The following is a 9045-nucleotide window of genomic DNA, read 5'->3' as shown; positions in this document are numbered from 1 at the left end:
CCACAGGCCAGCATCAGCGACCACAATGTAAGCCAGCATGGCCCATTTTGTTCGCCTTAGGGGCAAAGTCAAACTTTGTATTTGTGTGTACCAACACATACAAAATGGCCAGAAGAATCATAGAAATTCACACACACCCACAAAACAAAACTAAATCCAAATGCTCTTATCAGAAAATGGCAAAATGCTAGATGCAATAATTGATTTCCAAACAAAAATTCCAAAATATTCCAACAACAATTCCGATTTTTTTAAATGATACAGAAAAAATCCGAAACAAAAGCTTAATCATAAGTTGGCCTTAAGGACAATATAGTATAATACTATACTATACTCTATATCATAGAAATATATGAAAGATTAGTTTCAAAAACTTCTTAGAACTGGAATTTTCTGTTTCCAATATCCTTGAACTTAATTTCATTTACTTTTCGATACCTTCAGAAAAGTAACTTAGAAATCATCTGAAATGAATTGCCTATATTGTTTAATTGATTTCTGAGAATATTCGTTCTAAGCTTGAACCGAACTGAAGAAGGTCACAAAAAAAGATTTTTTTCTTTCAAAATTTAAAGCGTATACAATGCTTTGGTGAGTTCTAGAGTATTGTATTGTATTTGGGCTCCGTTTACTGCCTGAGAATTGTGCGTCGTCGCAGTTGTCCATGTCTATTGTCTATTCTGGGCTAACGCAGCAGTTCGTTTCTATATTTGGTCACTCTGGCAAAATCTACGCACCCAATCCAAACCATTTGGCCACGCCAAGTCCAGTTGGGGCCAGGTTCGAGCAGACCAGACCATGCCAGACCATTTGCTGGCTTGCCGAGATTTGCCTTCTTGCTCCGCTCACGATGCGCGCGCGGCGTTTCTCCATCAAATTCAATTCAATTATATTTCGCTTGCGCCCGCTGTTTGCAGTGTGGTTCTCTGTGTGTGTGTATGTGTGTGTGTGTGTGTGTGTGTGTGTGTGTGTGTGTGTGTTGTCGTCTGGAAATTGGCCTCTATTGTCTTTATGCAATGCGTGAAATTTATAGTTATGACCAAGGCGGCGGCATTATGACCTCGTGCCTTTTTGTTGTGACATTTGGAGGTGACAGAAGGGGCCAGGCCACGAATTATATGGTCGAAGGAATGTGAGTGGGAACATTCACTTGGGAAGCGAACGCAAGATAAATTCAATTTCAAAGATATGATATATTCTAATCGATTAAATATATTAACAGAATATATGCCTAAGGGACTTAAATACAATGACTTAAAGTGTCTTGCTCTGTAAAAAGCATTCAAAAAAGATCAATAGTCTTATATAAGTTCTCTGTCAATAAAATAGTTAAAGGTTACAGAAACTGGGATTAAGCCTCATTGATTCGTCATTTAAAAAGAACACCAACACTGATCTTGAAATATGTATATATATTTTGAGTACCAACACTAGTCTCTAAACCATTTTCTTTTAACATTACCAACACTAATTGCGAAATTTCAAGCCTAAGCAAAAACTAATCAAAAGTCTTTTTTAGCTTTCTAGATCAGGAGAGTTGGAATCGCTACGCAGCAATTGCATAGCAACTTATGAAAAGTAATCTATTTTTAAGACACGTGATAGATTAAATAAAGTTTGCAAATGATTTGTTAAATGTACATAGACATCTGAGATTTTAAACAATCAGATGATAGAGTCTTTGATACAATCGATAAGTCTAAGCGTAGAAGAATTTATAAAGGACTCGACAGAGATGCAGGATTAAGTAGAATAATAAATTGATTTTATCTATTACTATGCTTAAGCTTGTATATATAAAATTGAAATAATCTTTGATTAAAAGAAAGAAAATCAGCCAGAAACAAAACAACAAAGAGCTGCAATTCACAAAAATTCAATTCGAAATCAGTAAATGCACACACACAGACACAGGCACATACACTCACTTAAACACACACATCTTGATGAGATCATTATCGTTTGGCCAACAACGACAGGCCAATTACATTAATTAATTATTAAGGGAACGCAGCGGATGGAGTAAAGCGGGGGGCATGAGGAGAAGAGGAGAAGGATGCCAAGTAACTTTTGCAATCGCCGGATTGCAGCAGCGTTGTTCTCAGGGTTACTACCTAGCCCCAGCTTAAGCCCAGCACCAGCAAGATATCAAGGAATGCCATCAGCGATTCAAGCAAACGAAATCAAACCACACCAAAACCAGACCTCGGCTACTAGGGGGCGTTTGCCTTCTTCTCTCTTGACTAAGCAAGTGCAAGTCGCCAAGACAAAAGATCGATCGACATTGCCTGACTGGCTTACTCTAAATGTGTGTGTGTGTTGCTGATTCTCTCTTTCAGCTACACCACCACTCCATATTCAACCTCATCCATATCCATTTCCATCCGCTTTATGATTTGCAGATTTTCAAATATGCATCGCCTGTTGCCTGCTGTCTCCTTGGCCCTCCGTTAGGTGTGTGATGATTAATTGCTGCCGGCTCACGCAAAAACCAGCTTCTCAGTTCTTGTGAATGTTGCGTGCTTCAAATGAATCTCTGCATCCTCCAATGCTGGTGCTGCTGCTGCTGCTGCTGCTGTGGCCATCGTTGAATTAATGATCTTTAGAATGTCTTGTTTCAAAAATCCTAATAAGATCATTTATAACACAGTTTAGAGGATTTCCTGCCCTTGTCAAGAGGGTAATATGATTTTTACACCTTATACGTTAGCTCTTTCATCTACTAGCATTTCATTTTCAAGTTTATAAAGAGTATTTTATATTTCTTAGTCGATATTGTGATGTCTTATTTTAGTTTATCTCTGTACTGTGGTGTTCTGTTCGGATGGTCCAAATAAAAATGCCTCTGCCTCAATTAATCGACAACTCGGCATGGTATCCGATTTCCAATATATACTGATCCTACCCGCAGCGTGTGACGTCAGCAATTTGGCTAGCAGACAAATGTTAGACAATTATTGGAAAATTAACGCCTTAGAGTCTGGAGAGAAGTCTGTGAAGTGGTTAAATTGGTTAAGAAGATTGAATAGTATGGTATGGGGGGAGGGGCAAGGAAAAGAAAGGGAAGGGAAGGGGAAAGAATGGCAAACAGGAAGTGAGACATGCGTATGGGTCTCTTAAGTAGGACACTTTAAGCCAAACGTTGACAGCTGATTTGATGATGCACAGGATGTGAAGAGTGAGAGAGAACTGCTCTCTCTCTCTCTCTTTCTCACACACTATCTTTCAGTCTGACTCTCTATCCTGATCTTGGAAGTCAATTAAACTGCCAACACTTGTTAACAAGCTGCAATCACACGCAAACACGCCCCAAGCCCAAAAATAACCAGAAAGAAAACCGAAACGAATTATCACCAAAAACAAAAAAAAAGGAAACAGAAACCAAAAATGAACTCTGTGGTCCTTGCAAAATTGGGGCGTGTCGCCTCGTCCCTTTTTCGCCTCTATCTCACTCTCTCTCTGTCTTTCTCTCCCGCCGTTGCACTGTGTGGTTATTGTTGTTTTATTTATTTGCAAAAGGCAATTTAAACTTTTTTGTTTCGCATTGAATTTCAATTTGTGTATGTGCTTCTTTCGGTTGTTCCCCCGCAAAAGCACAAAACTCTAAAGAAAAAAATAAAGTCCAAACAAACACCGAAAATATTTTTTCTGCCTTCTACGTATGTTTCTTCCTTTTTTTTTTTGGCTTGATCTTTTAACGTTGATAAGAGGAGAAAAACGAAGGGCGTTTAAGTCAGGCACGCCCATCCTTTTGGGCTGCATCTCAGGATCCCCTCCGCCGCCTCCTGAGTCACCTCTAACCCAAATCTCTTCGCTCTCTATCTCTCTCTCTCTCTCACTGTGCCGTTGTCTGTATATGTTTGTTTGTTTTACAATTTATTTATTTATTTTTGTATATTTGTTTTATTCTTCTTCATTTTTCCTGTTGCTGGGTTTGTGTTTTGTGTTTTTAAGGCTGTTTGTTAAACACCTTCCGCTACACACCACAAAGAAGAAGAAGAAGAAGGCGAAGTGAATGATGACAAGGGTTACGGCGGGGGGGTGAAAATCGCCTCCGTTTTCATCCTTTGTCATGTTTTTTTTTTTTTTTTTTTGGAGATTTAAGAGGAAGCCCCCTCTAGGCCTGTGTGCCCTTTGATGTTTTGTTGTTGCTGCTGCTGCTGCTGCTGCTGCATCTTCGCATAACTTTGCTTGTTAACAATTGCATTGTACACGGTTTGCTCGATCTGGGGCTCAATCGATCGATCCTCAACAGATCTGCAACGAGCCGGCCAACCATCCGACCAATCGGTACTCAAAAAGGTGGGTAGGGGGAGTGAGAGGGAAGGGGACGATCTGCGGGGATATCTTTGCCATTTTTAGAGGTTGTAGCGCGTTGTCGGCACCCCAAAACCCGAGACCAGAGACCAGACCAGGATACACAATGGCCACTCAAGTTTGTTGTTGTTGTTGTTGTTGTTGTTATTGTAGTTGGTGGTTTTTTAAGAAAATAGGTGGCTTGATTTATTTGTCTGCAAATTCGCTTTCTCAAAAGGCATTCGAGTGGCATTTGGAACTGACCCAACAACAGCAACAACAATAACCACTAACTCTACTTATGGGCAACCCAACTTCCGAAAAACCAAAAACCAAACGACTTGACACAACACCAAAATGATTGAGATGGTGACTGGAGGTGGGTGGGGGTTGGTGTAGGAGGGGGATCGGTATGGTAGTGGGTTCCTTTTGAATATGACTAAACTCACGTCTCACTTGTCTCGGCATTTATCAAACAAAACATATATAAGCAAACAGGATATATCAGTTTTATGTTGAAAATTCACAGAAAAACGATTCCTAATAAGCATTTATGAAAATTCATCAACAATTTGCATAAGGTCATAAGAATTTGAACATTCAATTGACATTTGCCATAAAATCGAGGAGGTATCGATTACCTTGCTCCCTGCAATGATCATAGAGGATCACATGTGTGTGTGTGTGTGTGTGTGTGTGTTTGGCTGGCTGCTGCCCGGCCTAACCCTTCACTTTAACAATAAAATTTAAAATGTTCTCTTGTTGTAAGTATTTTTTTCTTTTATTTTATTTTATTTTATTTGTTCACGGTTCATTGGTTGCTAGCAATTCCTAGATACACACTCACTCCGCTGACTGCTGACAAGCCCATGTATCGACAAAGCGTTCTAAATCACAGCCAAGTAAATGTCGCAACAAAACCCTTACACCAGCTAGAGGCTAGAGCCCAGAGCCCAAGCTTCAGTCTGGGAGGAGAGCAAGTGTTCAAATTCCATTAAAGAACATTTACAAATTTGGCAAAGATCAGCGCGCACAGAAAACTACACCAAAAACAAAACGACAAAAAAAGGCAGTAAAACAAACCTCTCTAACCAAGCGGCGACACCTTCGAAACGACGGGAGAAGAAGACCTTGAGATCATGCCTCCTCACAGCAGAAGCAGAGGCCCCAACAATGCAACAACAAGAACAACAACAACAACCACAAGAACCACATAGGTACACCAAAAAAAAAAAGGGGCAAGAAGGGGCACCCATTGAGAGGGGGCAACGATTCGGATTCTTTTTTTTTTTTTTTTGGTTTTGTTTTGTCTCCAACAGCGTTTTCCCTAACAACCCGAAGGTGATAAATAAAATTCTTTATATGCAATCTTTTAATGCAATTTACAATAAAATCAACATGGAGTTTAGTTTTGCGCGCTGCTGCTTCGGCTGCTGCTCTGGCTGCTTCCTTTTGGGCCTTCGCTTAAATAACAAGGAGGCAAAGGGGCACAGCTTGATTTGACATTAGCACAATCCCACAGATCACCTTCCCAAAATGGATTTTGCCGCCGCTGCCAGAGCCACCGTCCCTAGAAGACTACTACCGATGCTGCTGCTGGTGGTACTTGGTGGTGGTGTTTGGTGGTTTTCTAGTGATTGTGGTGGTGGTGGTGCAGTCAAGAAAACGGAAATGGAGGCCCCAAAGCTGGCAATGCGATGATCATTGCGACCAGGGCAATAAATACACCATAGAAATGATGTACGGAAAATTATCGTAGCTCTCCCCGTCTCTCTTACTCTCTGTCTTACTCTCAGCTGAAAGTCAGAATGTTGCCACAGCAACTAGCCAACAACTCTTCAGGCCAGCAGCACAACGGGGGTGCCTGGGTGCCGGCTATGACGCTCCTGATGATGATGACGACGGCACTGTGGTTTGAAACCCCCAGAACATTGAAATTTTCAATGAATTATGCCAAATCTATTCAGTTTAAAATATTTTATTTAAGGCGTCTTAAAATATATATTCTTCTTAGAACTATTCTGCTAAACTAAAGTAATTCAGTAAGCTAAAAAGAATTTAGGATGTAATTTAATTTAAATAGTGCTCGTAACTTTAATTTAATGCTTAATTTGAGACAAGTTTGCATTATTAATATTCACCAAATGTGGTTCAAAGTGAAATTGACTGAAACCTGAAGTCCTAGATTCACTTGTGCTTTGACAAAAACTTCTTTAGAGATAGCAATCCGGAATTCGGATACCCAAATTCTATTAGCTATAGAATTGTATGAAAATGTGATGTTGGCGATTGCGAACCACTGTAATATATTAAAGAAGAGGAGAAGCTGCAGCAGCAGCTGCCTAGGCAGATGTGGAGATGCTTGGGGGCTGCCGCTTCTGCTCGTTTGGGCTACCACTTTGCGTCTGGAGCTGCCGCTGCCGCTATTTCTGGTGCTGCTTTGCTTCTTGGTTGGTTGGTTGGTCGGTCGGTCGGTCGGTCGGTGCGGTGCGGCATTATTAATGATAAATGTGAGCTGCACTCATGATAAATACAGAGAATCGTTGAAAGGTATAAATCAATAATAGAGAAGTTTGTTTTGCAGTTAGGAGGCGCGCGAGTCTGGTCTGATGCCCGATGCTGGAGCTATTCGAGCTATAGCCGTGATTCAGCCTGCAGACAATGAGTATGCCAAAACATAATTCAAGTTAAAGGTAAAGGTCTTCGTGTGGAAGCTGGCATACGAATCTGATTAGCGGTGCGGCACAGCGGTAGAAGTCCGAGGAGCCGACATCTGCAGACATTCAGACTAAGACATCGTTACAATGTGGACATACAAGCAATTCAGGATTCAGAACTTTCAAGTTCTCTCCCTCTCCCTCTCCCTCTCTCTCTCTCTGGCTCACTGTTTTGTGTCCCCATTTTCTTTGCTATTCATAGTTTATTAATTGACTAATTAATCGAACGAAGGTCGTCCTTAAAAAGAGAGACATTATCAATAACAATTAGTTGACGCCTGCGACAACTTCCATCGAAGTGAAGGAGGCCATGGAGTCTGGACTGTCAAATGTTCGCAGAACTTTGGTTTTCAGTGTCAACCTTATCCCTGGCCCCTAGTGGATGGACTCACTCACTTGTATTTGAATGCACACACAAGTTACGCATCCATCAAATGTCAATTGTTTGTCTTGGCGCTCCACCTCCAGCCTCCAGACAGCCATCGAAACAACCAGGCAGTCAGCCAGGCAGCCAGCCATCGTCCGATCTTTGCTAACTTTGCCATTTCTCATAAATCATTCCGGCAAGGCTCTCTGGCGGGCATTACATCAGCAACAGCAACAGCAACGGCAACAGCAACAGCAACGGCAACAGCAACAGCAACGGCAACAGCATCGGCACCAACATCAGTTACAACAACAGCAACGGCAACGGCAAAAACGTCTTTTGGCCTGTCAAGGAGTACAGAAGTAGGAGGAGCACTTTGATGTCCATTCATGGCATTGAACTTGATGTTACTCTCGTTGCTGTTGTCTAGGCACGAATGCCAGCCAACTGAGTGTCGGTGTTTGTCACAAAACGTGAATTAATTGCCTTATGAAAAAAAAAAAACAACAAGGATAACAGAAGAAACCAAAAAAAAAAAGAAAAAAAAAACAACAAACAGGAATTTCTTTATAATTCAATTAAATTACAAAAAGAATATCTATGCAAACAAATGTTTTCCCTACATAAGATTTATTTGTCTTAAAGTTTTCTAATTTTCTCAACTTTTTAATATATTTCAGATTATCATGACAATGTTTATAAAATGGTCGAATGATTCCACAAAGTAAGTCATTATTTCATTTAATACTTTAGTTTATGGGACTTTAAGTCATTTTACATTTAAGTTATTATAAAGTTATTATTAACCATTAAGTTATTATAAACCATTTCTTGTTCTATTGGTCTAGTTTTGTTTGCTCAAAAGACTTGTTCTTGATTTGATGTGAAAAAGGGATCATTGAGAAATTGTTTAGCGGCTTTCCAACTATTAGGGGTACCCAACCAATAGGAGTGTCCATCCGTTTCAATTTTTGTCTAATCGAGAGAATTGTCCGTGAAACAATGCCAAATTTGCCAACTCGAAATAAATTTGCAAAATTTTATAAATATTTTTCAACAATGTCATTGTTTAACTAACGATTTCTTAGTTAAAGCTGTCGAGTATAGAAACGATAGTCCTATCCTTAGTTTACTTTAATAACAATCATAGGCGGATCTAGGTGGGGAAATAAAAAGAAATTTGCTCCCAAAAGTATGCAATAAGCCGACCAAGAGTTCAATTTTTGAAACATATAAAGAAGAATTCTGCGGACGAAAAGTTTTTGAGTTACAAGGGGTAGGCCTTTTCGTATTTTTGCAAATATTGAACACTTCCAACCTATTGCATATTTAAAGGAGCTCATTTCCCTCATTTCTTAGTCCTGGATTCACCTATGATAACAATTAACTTAGTTGCTGTGATATGTCCGATTTTTCCAAGCCAAAGCATAATATAGTCAAGCCTATAAAAAGAAAAAAATGTTATACCAAATGACGTGACTTTGTTTTAGTAAACGAGGCAAGTGTAATATAGTTAGACAGGGAAAAAGTGGTGTTTTCTGTTTTTTTTTTGGCGTCCTTTCTCTGCCACATTGCATATAGAATATGCCATGCATAATAAAACGAAGGGGGCGTCACTCCAGTCACTTGCATATGTATATTATACACAAGAGTAGGGAGAAACAG

This window comes from Drosophila willistoni, assembly GCF_018902025.1.
Source record: "Drosophila willistoni isolate 14030-0811.24 chromosome XR unlocalized genomic scaffold, UCI_dwil_1.1 Seg144, whole genome shotgun sequence".
Lineage (NCBI taxonomy): Eukaryota > Metazoa > Arthropoda > Insecta > Diptera > Drosophilidae > Drosophila > Drosophila willistoni.
This window is presented reverse-complemented; position numbering follows the sequence as displayed.